This window comes from Nyctereutes procyonoides, unplaced genomic scaffold, assembly GCF_905146905.1.
Source record: "Nyctereutes procyonoides isolate TBG_1078 unplaced genomic scaffold, NYPRO_anot_genome, whole genome shotgun sequence".
Lineage (NCBI taxonomy): Eukaryota > Metazoa > Chordata > Mammalia > Carnivora > Canidae > Nyctereutes > Nyctereutes procyonoides.
Genome location: NW_026575135.1, coordinates 21921574 through 21938696, shown reverse-complemented (window position 1 = coordinate 21938696; position 17123 = coordinate 21921574). Strand labels below are relative to the sequence as shown.

General features: G+C 40.9%; 1 pseudogene; it reads right to left on the bottom strand.

Moving 5' to 3' along the window:
- Positions 1-15682: 15682 nt before the first annotated feature.
- On the bottom strand, positions 15683-16544 carry LOC129494565 (olfactory receptor 13C7-like; annotated as a pseudogene).
- Positions 16545-17123: the final 579 nt, after the last annotated feature.

Genomic DNA, 17123 nt, shown 5'->3' with positions numbered 1-17123 from the left:
ATACTTAGAGAGACCACATGCACATAACTTTCATTACAGTATATTGTCATAACTCATCTCTATTATTGGTTGTTGTTGATCTCTCACTGTGTCAGATTTAGAAATGAAACTTGATCCTAGGTATGTATATATAGGAAGAAACAGGATACACAGAGTTCAGGACTCTCTGTGGTTTCAGGCATCTATTGGGAGTCTTGGACTGTTTCCCCCATGAAAGAGGGGTAGGAAGAAAGTGAGGAAAAAAGAACTAGCCACAGACTGGGAGTCACAGACAATGATAGGTCCCAACTTGCTGTCTGCTCACCCTCTGACCCTGAGCAAGGCTCAGTCTTCTGGGAAATCTCAGCAAGAAATCAGGCTGCTTTCCTCCCAAGGGTCTGGGCTCCTCCCAGGGAGGATGGAACAGCAGTGTCAGGGCAGGGGCTTGGTCACTAGTGAGCTCTGTAGAGCATGAGGGACTGCTTGGGTTTACCTCAGCTGTTCCTCTCTGCTCCAGCAAGCTGCTCACGGTCAGTTGCAGCTGGAAGGTTCTTGGAGCAGAGGCAGGGTGAGGAGGCAAGTCTATCTTTGGAAAATGCTCTTCAGAAGTCATGGCCACCATCCCTGTCCCCACCCCAGCCCAGAGCTCCCTACCTGCATCCTGCTTGCAGCCACTTCTCTGGGTCTTCTGATACCGGACACAATTCTCAGCTTCTCACTGTGCCCTGGGCCAGGCCCCGGATGCCACAGAAGGACCCCAGACACTCCCCTGCTGGACTTCCTTTGCCCCTGAGATCCTCTTTCTTCTTCTCTGCTGACATCCTTGTGGGAACTTCAGCCTCTGCTGCGGTTTCCTTCGCATCCTTCCTCCTAGCTGTGCAGGCTGACTAGGTGCCTCAGCTACAGACTCTTCCTGGACGGGACCTGTCATCCTGATCTGAAGCCCAGCGATCCCAAGGGTACCTTTTCCCCAGCAGTGAAAGGATTCCCCAAGCAGCAGCTGTGATCTCCTACAGGGACTCTGTTAGTCCCAGAAGCAATCTAAAGTTTGGAATGTCAAATGTGCATAGGGTAGAGGCCTTAAGCATACCTGGGGCCTCCAATTAAAGGTAACAACTGGGACACAGTCAACTGGGAGAAGGTCAACTGGAGAAGAGCATACAGCAGATGCCACTGTCTTCTGAGCTTTCCCTTTGGTCCCAGACCAGCCAGTGCTCCATTCAGAGACAAAATACATTGTCCCCATGTGAGTTCTAGACATCCAGAACGGGGAGACAGGAGAAATATCTAACTACAGCAGCAGCAGAATTGACTATGTTCATTGAGGCCCTCCCATGTGCCTGTCACTGGGACAAACACTTTGTAACCATTAATTTAACATTTTCTCTACGTCCTCACCAGTATATGTTATTTCTTGTCTTTTTGAACGTAGGCATTCTGACCACTGTGAGGTGCGTGCGGTATGTCATATCCAGAAAAACGTTGTTGAGGCCAATGTGCAAGAATTTGTTGCCTATGTTTTCTTTTAGGAGTTTTATGGTCGAGTCTTTCCTTTAAATCTTTAACCCATTTTTATTTCACTTTTGTGTATGATATAAAAATTAGTCCAATTTCGTTCTTTTGCATATAGCTCTCCAGCTTTCTCCAACCATTTATTGAAGAGACTATCTTTTCCAGATTGGTTTATTCAAATTCAATTAACTAACATATAATGAATGTATTATTGGTTTCAAAAGTAGAGGTCAGTGATCCATCAGTCTTTTATAACACCCTGTGTTCATTTTATCACATGCCCTCCTTAATGTCCATCACCCAGTTACCCCGTCTCCACACCTCTCTCCCCTGCACCGACCCTCAGTTTGTTTTCTATGATTAAGAGTCTCTTATGGTTTGTCTCCCTCTCTGATTGTGTCCTGTTTCATTTTTTCTTCTCTTCCCCTATGATCCTCTGTCTTGTTTCTTAAATTCCACCTGTAAGTGAGATCATATGATAATTGTCTTTCTCTGAGTAACTTATTTTGATTAGTATGATATCCTCTAGTCCCATCCCCATTGCTGAAAATGGTAAGATTTCATTTTTCGATGGCCAAGTAGTATTCCACTGTATATACATTCCACTTTCTTTATCCATTATTTGTTGATGGACGTCTGTGCTGTTTCCATGGTTTGGCTATTGTGGATATTGTTGCTATGAACACTGGGGTATAGTTGCCCCCTTGGATTACTACATTTGATTCTTTGAGGTAAATCCCTAGTAGTGCATTTGCTGGGTCATAGAGTAGCCCTAGTTTTAACTTTTTGAGGAACCTCCATATTGTTTTTCAAAGTAGCTGCACCATTTTGTCTTGTGGCCAAAAGTGAGATAGTTCCATTTGCTCTGCATCTCGCCAACCTCTGTTGTTTCTGCATTCTTAATTTAGCCATTCTGACTGCTCTAAGGAGGTATCTCATTAGGGTTTTGATCTCTATTTGCCAGATGCCGAGTGATGTGGAGCTATTTCTCATGTGTCCATTGGCCTTTTGTATGTCTTCTTTGGAGAAATGTTTGTTCCTGTCTTCTACTCATTTCTTGACTGGATTGTTTTTTTTTTTGGGGGGGGTGTTGAGTTTGGTAAATTCTTTGTAGACCTTAGATACTAGCCCGTTATCTGATTATCTGATAAGACATTGACAAACATCATCCCCCAGTGGCAGGTTGTCTTTTGGTTTTGTTTACTGTTTCCTTTGCTGTGCAAAAGCTTTTTATCTTGATGAAGTCCTAGTAGTTCATTTTGCCTTTGTTTCTCTTGCCTTTGGAGACGTGTCTAGCAAGAAGAAGCTCTACTGTGGTCAAAAGGTTGCTGGCCTTGTTCTTTTCTAGAAATCTGGCCATCTCTAGCCACATCTATCTATGGAACAAGTTTTGTTTGGCCCTCGTAATGCTTATCTTGATACCATTAAAGAATTTGGGGAGGACAGTCAGCTCAACTCCACAAGCACCAGAGGTAAGCAGTAAACCTGGAGCTGGGACAGCTATTCTTCATCCCCTCCCCCACTCCTACATTTCTTCCTGGCAGCAGTTGTTTGGGGTCCAGGAAGATTACCTGTTGGAAGAGGCAGTCAGCTCCTGCATCACACCTGGTCCTTTCCCTCAGTCCAGCATCTGAAATGCTCTGATTCAACATGTTTGGGTGATTACATTCTTGACTTGTTGTGATCATCCGTGGTGTTGATTTGGTGGTGCTAGTAAAGCTTTCAATGGATACTGTAATCTCTTGAAGATTTTAGGGATCATCCTAACCTGAGGTAAATGGTCACTAGTTGTAATGAGGTGGAAATTGATCAGCACATACGCAGAGCTCTGAAAGCCTCCTTCGGACAGTGGTCTGTTTTAGACAATTTGGATACCGCAAAAACATGGGCTGAGTTGATGGCTGGTTTTCTTTGCTTCTGAGACCTTTAGGTCAGGGAGCCCTCATGTTTGCCTCCAAGCTCTGAGTTTGGACCTTCCTTCCCTACTAACAGAATGGGCCTGCTCTAGGGATGGGAAAGTGGATGGAGCATGGCTCATGCCAACCTACTGGCAAGAGGGAAGAAAGGCTTTGAATGAGGGTACTTGGGTGGAGGATAGTTAAATGTCCTGAGGCTTACTTTCAGGGCTTTTCCTTCTTGAAATTGAACATGTCTTATTATTTCTCCTGTTGCTGTATGATCATTATAAGTGGATAATATTCATATAGGTCTCTTATAGTTCTTTATATATTTTCCCCTCGGTCGTGTAAAGTGTTGGTGACTGCTGTGAATTATATAAAACCACTCTAGTGTACTTTCTTACTACTTCTTGTAGTTTTGGCATTCGATTAAAACTTTTTCTAGTCAAACAACATTTGTGAATAGTTTTCTTTTTTTTCTTCATCTCAATATTTATTTTCTTTATCTTCCTGATCTCAATTATTAGCTAGACTCTGCAGATGTCATAGACATTGTAAGCGGGTGTCCTAATCCAAGTTGTAGGCATGCTGCTTACTGGTGTTCTGATAGTTTATTGCATATCAAGGATGACTTACTCTATTTAAGTCTGCTACTTTTTTTTGTATATTTTTATTGGAGTTTGATTTTCCAGCATATAGTATAACACCCCGTCATCATCCCATCAAGTGCCCCCCTCAGTGCCCGTCACTTAGTCACCTCAAACCCCCGCCCACCTCCCCTTCCACTGTCTCTTGTTCATTTCCCAGAGTTAAAAGTCTCTTAATTTTTGTCACCCTTTCTGATATTTCCCACGTATTTTCTCTCCTTTTCCCTATAATCCCTTTCACTATTTTTTATATTACCAATGAATGAAACCATATAATGTTTGTCCTTCTCCAATTGACTTACTTCACTCTGCATAATACCCTCCAGTTCAATCCACATTGAAGCAAGTGGTGGGTATTCGTTGTTTCTATTGGCTGAGTATATTCCATTGTACATATAGACCACATATTCTTTATCCATTCATCTTTCAATGAACTCTGAGGCTCCTCTCACAGTTTGGCTATCGTGGACATTGCTGCTATAAACATTTAGTGCAGGTGTCTTGGCCTTTCACTGCATCTATATCTTTGGGGTAAATCCCCAGCCGTGCAATTGCTGGGTCGTAGGGCAGATCTATTTTTAACTCTTTGAGGAACCTCCACACAGTTTTTCGGAGTGGCCGTCCCTGTTCACACTGCCACCAAGAGTGCAAGAGTGTTCCCCTTTATCCACATCCTCTCCAACTTTTGTTGTGTCCTGTCTTGTTAATTTCCACACTCTCACTAGTGTGAGGTGGTATCTCATTGTGGTTTTGATTTGTATTTTCCTGATGGCGAGTAATGTGGAGCATTTTCTTTTTTTATATAAATTTTTTTATTGGTGTTGAATTTGCCAACATATAGAATAACACCCAGTGCTCATCCCATCAAGTGTCCCCCTCAGTGCCTGTCACCCAGTCACCAGCACCCCCTGCCCACCTCTCCTTCCACCACCCCTAGTTCGTTTCCCAGAGTTAGGAGTCTCTCATGTTCTGTCTCACTTTCTTATATTTCCCACTAATTTTTCTCCTTTCCCCCTTGTCCCCTTTCATGATTTCCCTTTCACTATTTATATTCCCCAAATGAATGAGACCATATAATTTTTGTCCTTCTCCGATTGACTTATTTCACTCAGCATAATACCCTCCAGTTCCATCCATGTCGAAGCTAATGGTGGGTATTTGTCGTTTCTAATGGCTGAGTAATATTCCGTTGTATACATAAACCACATCTTCTTTATCCATTCATCTTTCAATGGACACCGAGGCTCCTTCCACAGTTTGGCTATTGTGGACATTGCTGCTAGAAACATCTGGGTGCAGGTGTCCTGGCATTTCATTGCATCTGTATCTTTGGGGTAAATCCCTAGCAGTGCAATTGCTGGATCGTAAAGCAGATCTATTTTAACTCTTTGAGGAACCTCCACACAGTTTTCCAGAGTAGCTGCACCATTTCACATTCCCACCAACAGTGCAAGAGGGTTCCCTATTCTCTGCATCCTCTCCAAGATTTGTGGTTTCCTGCCTTGTTAATTTTTCCCATTCTCACTGGTGTGAGGTGGTATCTCATTGTGGTTTTGATTTGTATTTCCCTGATGGCAAGTGATGCAGAGCATTTTCTCATGTGCTTGTTGGCAATGTCTATGTCTTCCTCTGTGAGATTTCTGTTCATGTCTTTTGCCCATTTCATGATTGGATTGTTTTTTTCCTTGCTGTTGAGTTTAATAATATCTTTATAGATATTAATATCTTTATAGATCTTGGAAACTAACCCTTTATCTGATATGTCATTTGCAAATATCTTCTCCCATTTTGTAGGTTGTCTTTTAGTTTTGTAGACTGTATCTTTTGCTGTGGAAAAGCTTCTTATCTTGATGAAGTTCCAATAGTTCATTTTTGCTTTTGTTTCTCTTGCCTTCATGAATGTATCTTACAAGAAGTTACTGTGGCCAAGTTCAAAAAGGGTGTGGCCTGTGTACTCCTCTAGGATTTGGATGGAATCTTGTCTCACATTTAGATCTTTCATCCATTTTGAGTGTATCTTTGTGTATGGTGCAAGAGAGTGGTCTAGTTTCATTCTTCTGCATGTGGATGTCCAATTTTCCCAGCACCATTTATTGAAGAGACTTTTTCTTTTTTCCAATAGATAGTCTTTACTCCTTTGTCGAATATTAGTTGACCATAAAGTTGAGGGTCCACTTCTGGATTCTCTATTCTGTTCCATTGATCTATGTGTCTGTTTTTGTGCCAGTACCACACTGTCTTGATGAGCACAGCCTTGTAGTACAACCTGAAATCTGGCATTGTGATGCCCCAGGCTCTGGTTTTCTTTTTCAATATTCCCCTGGCTATTTGGGGTCTTTTCTGATTCCACACAAATCTTAAGATGATTTGTTCCAACTCTCTGAAGAAAGTCCATGGTATTTTGATAGGGATTGCATTGAACATGTAAATTGCCCTGGGTAGCATAGACATTTTCACAATATTAATTCTTCCAATCCATGAGCATGGAATGTTTTTCCATCTCTTTGTGTCTTCCTCAATTTCCTTAGAAGTGTTCTGTAGTTTTTAGGGTATAGATCCTTTACCTCTTTGGTTAGGTTTATTCCTAGGTATCTTATACTTTTGGGTGGAATTGTAAATAAGATTGACTCCTTAATTTCTCTTTCTTCAGTCTTATTGTTAGTGTATAGAAATGCCACTGACTTCTGGGCATTGATTTTGTATCCTGCCACATGGCCAAATTGCTGTATGAGTTCTAGCAATCTTGGGGTGGGGTCTTTTGGATTTTCTACATAGAGTATCAAGTCATCTGCAAAGAGGGAGAGTTTGACTTCTTCTTTGCCAATTTTAATGCCTTTTATTTCTTTTTGTTGTCTGATTGCTGAGGCTACTACTTCTAGTACTATGTTGAATAGCAGTGGTGAGAGTGGACATCCCAGTCTTGTTCCTGACCTTAGGGGAAAGGCTCCCAGTGCTTCCCCATTGAGAATGATATTTGCTGTGGGCTTTTTGTAGATGGCTTTTAAGATGCTGAGGAATGTTCCCTCTATCCCTACACTCTGAAGAATTTTGATCAGGAACGGATGCTGTATTTTGTCAAATGTCTTTCTCTGCATCTATTGAGAGGATCATAGGCAATCTAGAAGAAATAGACACATTTCTGGAAAACCACAAACTACCAAAACTGGAACTGGAAGAAATAGAACACCTGAACAGGCCAATAACCAGGGAGGAAATTGAAGCAGTCATCAATAACCTCCCAAGACACAGAAGTCCAGGGCCAGATGGCTTCCCTGGGGAATTCTATCAAGTGTTTAAAGAAGAAACCATACCTATTCTACTAAAGCTGTTCGGAAAGATAGAAAGAAATGGAATACTTCCAACCTCATTCTATGAGGCCAGCATCACCTTAATTCCAAAAACAGACAAAGACCCCACCAAAAAGGAGAATTATAGACCAATATCTCTGATGAACATGGATGCAAAAATTCTCAACAAGATACTAGCTAATAGGATACAACAATACATTAAGAAGATTATTCACCATGACCAAGTAGGATTTATCCCCGGGATGCAAGGCTGGTTCAACACTCGTAAAAACAATCAATGTGATTCATCATATCAGCAAGAGAAAAAACAAGAACCGTATGATGTGGAGCATTTTCTCAGGTGCTTGTTAGTCATGTGTATGTCTTCTTTGGTGAAATTTCTGTTCGTGTCTTTTGCCCGTTTCATGATTGGATTGTTTGTTTCTTTGCTGTTGAATTTAATAAGTTCTTTGTAGATCTTGGATACTAGCCCTTTGTCTGATATGTCATTTGCAAATACATTCTTCCATTCTGTAAGTTGTCTTTTAGTTTTTTTTTGACTATTTCTTTTGCTGTGCCAAAGCTTTTTATCTTGATGAAGTCCCAATAATTCAGTTTTGCTTTTGTGTCCCTTGCCTTCCTGGATATATCTTGCAAGAAGTTGCTGTGGCCAAGTTCAAAAAGGGTGTGGCCTATGTTTTCCTCTAGGATTTCTTTTTTTTTAAATTTTTTTATTTTTATTTATGATAGTCACAGAGAGAGAGAGAGAGAGAGAGGGCAGAGACACAGGCAGAGGGAGAAGCAGGCTCCATGCACCGGGAGCCTGACGTGGGACTCGGTCCCGGGTCTCCAGGATCACGCCCCGGGCCAAAGGCAGGCGCCAAACCGCTGCGCCACCCAGGGATCCCTCCTCTAGGATTTCAAGTGGATTCTTGTCTCACGTTTAGATCTTTCATCCATTTTGAGTGTATCTTTGTATATGGTGTAAGAGAATAGTCTAGTTTCATTCTTCTGCATGTGGCTGTCCAATTTTCCCAGCACCATTTATTGAAGATACTGTCCTTTTTCCAGTGGATACTCTTTCCTGCTTTGTCAAATATTAGTTGACCATAGAGTTGAGGGCCCATTTCTGGGTTCTCTATTCTGTACCATTGATCTATATGTTTGTTTTTGTGCCAGTACCACACTGTCTTGATGAGCACAGCTTTGCAGTACAACTTGAGATCCAGCAATGTAATGCCCTAGGCTCTGGTTTTCTTTTTCAATATTCCCCTGGCTATTTGGGGTCTTTTCTGATTCCACACAAATCTTAAGATGATTTGTTCCAACTCTCTGAAGAAAGTCCATGGTATTTTGATAGGGATTGCACTGAATGTGTAAATTGCCCTGGGTAGCATAGACATTTTCACAATATTAATTCTTCCAATCCATGAGCATGGAATGTTTTTCCATCTCTTTGTGTCTTCCTCAATTTCCTTAGAAGTGTTCTGTAGTTTTTAGGGTATAGATCCTTTACCTCTTTGGTTAGGTTTATTCCTAGGTATCTTATACTTTTGGGTGGAATTGTAAATAAGATTGACTCCTTAATTTCTCTTTCTTCAGTCTTATTGTTAGTGTATAGAAATGCCACTGACTTCTGGGCAATGATTTTGTATCCTACCACATGGCCAAATTGCTGTATGAGTTCTAGCAATCTTGGGGTGGGGTCTTTTGGATTTTCTACATACAGTATCATGTCATCTGTGAAGAGGGAGAGTTTGACTTCTTCTTTGCCAATTTGAATGCCTTTTATATCTTTTTGTTGTGTGATTGCTGAGACTACGACTTCTAGTACTATGTTGAATAGCAGTGCTGAGAGAATCCCTGTCTTGTTCCTGACCTTAGGGGAAAGGCTCTTGGTGTTTCCCCATTGAGAATGATATTTGCTGTGGGCTTTTTGTAGATGGCTTCTAAGATGCTAAGGAATGTTCCCTCCATCCCTGCACTGTGAAGAATTTTGATCAGGAACGGATGCTGTATTTTGTCAAATGTGTTCTCTATGTCTATTGAGACAATCATATGGTTCCTGTTCTTTCTGTTGTTGATGTGATCTATCGTTGATTCCTTTACAAGTGTTGAACCAACCTTGCATCCCGGGGATAATTCTCACTTGCTCATGGTGAATAATCTTCTTAATGTACTGTTGGATCCTATTGTCTAGTACCTTGTTGAAAATTTTTGCATCTGTTTTCATCAGGGATATTGGTCTATAATACTCCTTTTTGGTGGGGTCTTTGACTGGTTTTGGAAATAAGGTGATGCTGGCCTCATAAAACAAGTTTGGGAGTACTCCATCCCTTTCTATCTTTCCAAACAGCTTTAGTAGAATAGGTATGGTTTCTTCTTTAAACGTTTGATAGAATTCCCCTGGGAAGCCATCTGCCTTGGACTTTTGTGTCTTGGGAAGGTTTTTGATGACTGCTTCAATTTCCTCCCTGGTTATTGGCCTGTTCAGGTGTTCTATTTCTTCCTGTTCCAGATTTGGTAATTTGTGGTTTTTCAGAAATGCATCCATTTCTCCTAGATTGCCTAATTTATTGGCGTATAACTGCTCATAATATGTTTTTAATATTGTTTGTATTTCCTTGGTATTGGTTGTTATCTCTCCTTTTTCATTCATGATTTTATTAATTTGAGTCTTTTTCTTTTCTTTTCAATAAGGCTGGCTAAGGGTTTATTTACCTTATTAATTCTATCAAAGAACCAACTCTTGGTTTTTTGGACCTGTTCTACAGTTCTTCTGGTCTCTATTTTATTGGGTTCTGCTCGAATCTTTATTAACTCTCTTCTTCTGCTTGGTGTAGGTTTTATTTCCTGTTCTTTCTCCAGTTCCTTTAGGTGCGAGGTGAGCTTGTGTATTTGAGTTTTTTCTGATTTTTTGAGGGATGCTGGTATTACAATGTATTTCCCTCTTAGGACTGCTTTTGCTGTATCCCAAAGATTTTGAATGGTTGTATCTTCATTTTCATTACTTTCCATGAATCTTTTTAATTCTTCTCTAATTTTCTGGTTGACCCATTGATCCTATAGCAGGATGCTCTTTAACCTCCACGTGTTTTGAGTTTTTTCCAAATTTCTTCTTGTAATTGAGTTCTAGTTTCAAAGTATTGTGGTCTGAAAATATGCAGGGGACAATCCCAGTCTTTTGGTGTTGGTTGAGACCTGATTTGTGACCCAGTATGTGGTCTTTCTGGAGAAAGTTCCATGTGCACTTGAGAAGAATGTGTATTCAGTTGTGTTCAGATTCAAAGTTCTGTATATATCTGTGAAATCCATCTGGTCCAGTGCACCATTTAAAGCTCTTGTTTCTTTGGTGATGTTGTGCTTAGAAGATCTGTCATTTGCACAAAGAGCCGTGTTGAAGTCTCCTACTATTAGTGTATTATTATTCTAAGTATGTCTTTACTTTGGTTATTAATTGATTGATGTACTTGGTAGCTCCTACATTAGGGGGATAAATATTCATGATTGCTAGGTCTCCTTGTTGGATAGACCCTTTATATATGATATAGTGTCCCTCTTCATCTCTTACTACAGTCTTTGGAATAAACTTTAATTTATCTGATATGAGGGTTGCTACCCCAGTTTTCTTTTGAGGACCATTTGAATGGTCAATGGTTCTCCAACCTTTCATTTTCAGGCTGGAGGTGTCCTTAGGTCTAAAATGAGTCTCTTGTAGATAGCAAATAGATGGATCTTGCTTTTTTATCCAGTCCGAAACCCTGCGTCTTTTGATGGGATCATTTAGCCCATTCACGTTCAGAGTTACTATTGAAAGATATGAATTTAGGGATCCCTGGGTGGCGCAGTGGTTTGGCGCCTGCCTTTGGCCCAGGGCACGATCCTGGAGACCTGGGATTGAATCCCACATCGGTCTCCCGGTGCATGGAGCCTGCTTCTCCCTCTGCCTGTGTCTCTGCCTCTCTCTCTCTGTGACTATCATAAATAAATAAAAAATTTAAAAAAAGAAAGATATGAATTTAGTGTCATCATAATACCTATTCAGTCCCTGTTTTGTGCATTATTTCTTTGGGCTTCTTCCTTCTTTTACAGGGTCCCTCTTAATGTTTCTTGCAGAGCTGGTTTGGTGGTCACATATTCTTTCAGTGTCTGCCTACCTTGGAAGCTCTTTAGCTCTCCTTCTGGTCTGAATGAGAGCCATGCTGGATATAGTATTCTTGGCTGCATGTTCTTCTCATTTAGTACCCTGAATCTCTGTGGAGAGGTCTGCTGTTAATCTAATATTTCTCCCCATATAAGTTAGGGATCTCTTGTCTCGCTCTTTTTTTTTTTTTTAAATTTTTTTTTTTTGATTTTTTATTTATTTATGATAGTCACAGAGAGAGAGAGAGGCAGAGACACAGGCAGAGGGAGAAGCAGGCTCCATGCACCGGAAGCCCGATGTGGGATTCGATCCCGGGTCTCCAGGATCGTGCCCTGGGCCAGAGGCAGGCGCCAAACCGCTGCGCCACCCAGGGATCCCCTTGTCTCGCTCTTTTAAGGATTTTCTCTTTATCTTTGGAATTCGCAAGTTTCGCTATTAAATGTCCAGGTGTTGAATGGTTTTTATTGATTTGGGGGGGGGGCTTTCTATCTCCTGGATCTGAATGCCTGTTTCCCTCCCCAAATTAGGGACGTTCTCAACTATGATTTGGTCAAATATGCTTTCTGGCCCTCTGTCCCTCTCAGCACTCTGGAACACCAATTATATGTAGATTTTTCCTTCTGAGGCTATGATTTATTTCCCTTAATCTTTCCTCATGGTCTTTTAATTGTCTTTCTCTTTTTTCCCCAGCTTCTTTCCTTGCCATCAACTTGTCTTCTATGTCACTCACTCTTTCTTCCACCTCATTAACCTTTGTCATTAGGACCTCCAGTTTGGATTGCATCTCATTTATTTGATTTTTAATTTCGGCCTGATTAGATCTAAATTCTGAAGTCTCTTGAATCCTTTATGCTTTTTTCCAGAGCCACCAGTAGCTTTATAATTGTGCTTCTGAATTGGCTTTCTGACATCGAATTGTAATCCAAATTCTGTAACTCTGTAGCAAAGAGTACTGTTTCTGATTCTTTTGTGGTAAATTCCTTCCTTTTTAGTCATTTTGCTCAGTGCAGAGTGTCTGTATGAGTGGACTGAGTCAAGAATATCAATCACGACCTAAGTAAACTTCACTCTAGATGATTCTTGTTAGAAGTGAAAACCATTCTCTCTGTAGTGTTCCAGCTGTTCTCTCTTTAAATCTCAGGTCAAATTGCTAGGTGTTCAGGATGGTTTGAAAGTTATCTCGCTAAGTTGGTGGGGCCAGGTGAGTTGAGAACCCCCACTCCTCCACCATCTTGCCCTGCCTCCAAGTCTGCTACTTTAAAACAGTCAAAAATCAATGTTAAATTATCAAGTGACTTTCAATATTTGTTATTGGGGTCACTTTTTCTTTTTAAATCTATTACTAAAATGTTTGCAATATATCTCCTACTCTTTCCTAAAGTTAGAAACCTTGAAGCTCTTTAAGAAATTGGATAATATGCTCTGGGAAATGAACTAGGGGTGGTGGAAAGGGAGGAGGGCGGGGGGTGGGGGTGAATGGGTGACGGGCACGGAGGGGGACACTTGACGGGATGAGCACTGGGTGTTATTCTGTATGTTGGTAAATTGAACACCAATACAAATTAATTTATAAAAAAAAGAAATTGGATAATATGAAAAAAAAGAAATTGGATACTGTGTATCATGGATTTAATACACAATTATTTAAATCTACTCAGGTTCAGTAATGATTTTTAATCTGATTAACTTGTGTTTTTTAAAATATATGTATTTGAGAGAGAGAGAGGGAATGGAGGGGCAGAGAGAGGGAGAATCATAAGTAGACTCCCTGCTGAGTGTAGAGCTCCATTCAGAGCTGGATCTCACCATTTGAAGTTCACAACCTGAGCCAAAACCATGAGTGGGATGCTTAACTCACTGGGCCACCCAGGCACACCTGATCATCTCTCTTTGTTCATTCATTATCCTCTAATTCTTATGAAAAGTCTTTATCCTATACTAGTCTACTGGTATTTTTCTCTCAAAATTTCAATAAGCATACTAAGATTTTTGTTATTTCAGTATCAATGCAATGAATTATACCCATAAGATTCCCCTTCCCACCATGTTATTCATAAGATGAGACCTATAACGGGTTGTAACTATACTTAACTTTCTTAATTTCTAGGCTTAATAAAGACCTCTAGAATTGTAACTAGAGTCACAGCATTGCTTTATTGTTACTGTTTACCTCGATGTATTTTCTCACCATTCCTTCATATATTTGTCTTTGCACATCTGCTATCAAGCGTTTATTCATCTTTATTTGTCTTACGCATTTGATCATTCTCCACTGTGTCTTACATACCATATCTCTGGCATTCCTTCTATTATATATTTGTAACTGTTTGTTGTGTGAACTGTATGAATAATTTTTTTTCGAAAGAGATTATAGGATATGCGTTGTCTGTGTTTCCACGTGCCAACAATGTCTTTTTAACTCTCACATTTGTGTAATGGTCAGGGCGTGTAGAATTCGAGACTCACGGCTCTTTTCCCTCAGAATTCCGTAAACCTTGTTGCACTGGCATCTACATTTAGGGTGGCAGAGCACCAAGCCAATGGCAGCCAGCCATATTCTTGTTCCTTTTTGGTAAATATGCTTTTCTTCTGTGGAAAAGTCTATAGAATTAGTTTGGCATATGTGCGAATCACAACTTATCCTTGGATTGATCGTACATAGGTACATCATTTGCTATAATTCTTACCTGGTGATCGATAAACCTTTTATGAATAAAATATGCAAAATTTCTGTTCAGCAAAATGTTTTTCTCCTCCTTAATTATTTTTTGCTGTTCATCTGTTCTGTTTTTTTTCTCATGAATAAAATTAGAGTTCCCCAGGTCTACCTTTTATGTCTCTGACATGTTCTCAAATAACCGAATTTTCTCTCTCTCTCTCTCTCTCTCTCTCTCTCTCTCTCTCTCTCTCTTTTCTCCCTTTAAGTCCAGGAGGTAAACTTTAGTTCTTTTTAATTAAAAAGTTCATTTTAAGCATTGTTGTATCTACTTTTAAAGACTTCTGTTGAATTTTATTTGATCACCAATTGGATTTTTCCCATAAGACAAGTTTTTACCTCCTAGTCACCTTTTCTCCTAGCTTCTCTTCGGTAGACTGCTTCTGTTTTCTTGATTCAATAGCCTCCTGATTTCCACAGAGAATACCACTGAGACTTTTCTTCACTGTCTCACCATTTTCCTCCAATAACTCTTTTCCAGCAAAGGCTGTTTGTTTTGATGGTACTTTATTTCCTCCCTACTTGGTTAATAGTTCATGTCAGCTCTCAGATGCTTTCTACTCTGCTCATTCTTTTAGCTGGACTTCTAGATTGCTATCTATTGGGAGCTGACTTGGAATTCCTCACCAGACATGGTAGCAATTGTTAGATGTCTGCTGGTGAACATCGCCTTCTTCTCCCTCTGAGTGCCCTGTATGGTTGGGCATTCTTAGCTTGAAAAGCACCTGATGGTCACCACTTGGCTGCACGTTTGGTCAAGCCACATCAGGTCAAGATAATTCATCTGATTCTCCTAAATACATCTCCATTTCCATATCACTCTGCTGACCTATGGGAGACCACTGATCTCTAGGGACAGAAGCCAGGAAAAGGGGGAAAAAGGCCTGGACCTTTGACCCTTGCATCAGTTTTGCCACAAGCTACTAACCTCTCTGTTCCGAAGGTGTGAATGATTTTCTGATGGGGACCATGATTAAGGACAGGAGAAGAGGTTAATAATGGAGGCATAGGAAGGGAACAATTCAAGCGGCAGTTTTAGGAATTAATATGAAAATAAGGAGAAAGAAACAATGAGGATAAAGATAAAAATATTACTGTTATTTAATATGTTGTAGGACATGTTAAAGGTACCATGAATGCAGGGCCCGTCCAAATATGTTCAGAGAAAAAGGCCAAGGAGCAATGGAATTACAGACCTATACAATAGAGTTTTGTAAGTTAAAAATAAAACTTGAAGAGTCATTTTTCCTGGCGAACAATTAGTTCAGTATGCATCCCAGAGATAGACAGCTATGAGGCTTGACCATGGTATATACTTTTGTAGAAGTGCCTATAGAATGAGAGAGCTATGTCCCATCAAATGCTTCCTATTTACATAAAACTCTCTGTGTAATCAGAGTGCCTATGTACCTTAGATGAAACTGGACCTTTAGCTTATCCTCTGAGCACCTCAGGTGAGAGAAACTAGGTAATAGAGATCTATCAGGAGCCCTCCACCATCACTGGATAAAGTGTTTGTGAAGTACCAGGTTCCTCACAGCAGCCTTCACGTCCTTGTTCCTCAGGCTGTAGATGATGGGGTTGAGCATGGGGGTAACCACCCCACAGAAGAGGGAGGTGAGCTTGTCTGAAATCTCCTGCTTGTCTGCCCCCTGAGGATCCTTGGATTTGGGCTTCCCATACATGAAGAGGATTGTTCCATAGAAGACGACCACTACAGTGAGGTGGGCAGAGCAGGTGGAGAAGGCCTTTTTCCTCCCCTCAGCTGAGGGGATCCTCAGGATGGTAGCAATGATGAACACATAAGAGACAAAAATAAATAGAACTGGAATGCCTAGGAAGATCACATGGGCTACTGCCATACCGATCACATTGATGAGATGTCCGCACAGGACAAAATCAGCACAGCCGGGATCTCACAGATAAAGTGATTGATGATATAGTCATGGAAGACCTTCTCATTGCTCAGGATGTATGCACCATGGGAGTCATGCACCCAGCCTTCCAGGAGCTGGCAGACATGAGGACATACACAGTCTTGCTTTGACCACAATGCACCTAGGAGGTTACAGGGCCACATAGTGATCAAATGCCATCATGCTCAGTAGCATAATCTCTGTGGCTCCCGTGGCAAAGGAGAGAAACATCTGCACAGCAGACTTGGAGAAGGGGAATGGCTTTCCTGGGAGTTACGAAGCTTTCAAGAATGAGGGAGACTGAGATGTCCAAGAATGTGAGTTCCCAGTGAAGAAGTCATGAACATCTCCTGGTGGGAGGTAGACAGGGTCACCAGGATGCAGACCCCGTTGCCCTCTGGATCACTAGATACATTAGGAGGATGAGCACAAAGAACATTGGCATCGGAGGAAGGACTGGGCTATTTGGGCTGGATCCTTTCAAGTTCTTCTGGTCTCGGGACCTGCAGAACTATCTTCATATTCCAGAAGGAAAGAGATTGGATGCATCTCATGTAGAGGCACGGAATCCAATTAGGAGTGATGGTAGAAGTAACTGGAGGGTATAGTTAAGCATACTGAGGAGGAAATTGCTAGGGCTGAATGAAAAAGTTAGAATACAGAAGTATTGAATTCTTTGTCATTGGAGGTTCCAAACAAATGCCTGTTGACTACAATCAGGGACATTGGAAAGGAACTGCATGCCATAGGGTTGAACAAGAAAACCCCCTGAAGCCTCTTCAGGGCATGGCTCCACTAAGGGTCTGAAGTTTGCTTAAATGGCCGCTAGGTGTCATTTGCGTATTTGCAATGGCAAGATTATTCTCTACTGGTGCAAAGTGGAAATCAGTAACAGGATGAACAGAAGGATATGAAATGTTATTAACAAAATATGTATCCTTACGCAACTCTGTTTTGGTAAGTATAAGAAAATGTAAATATCACTTGAAGCAGAAACTTCCCATTACCAACATCTAGTCTCAAA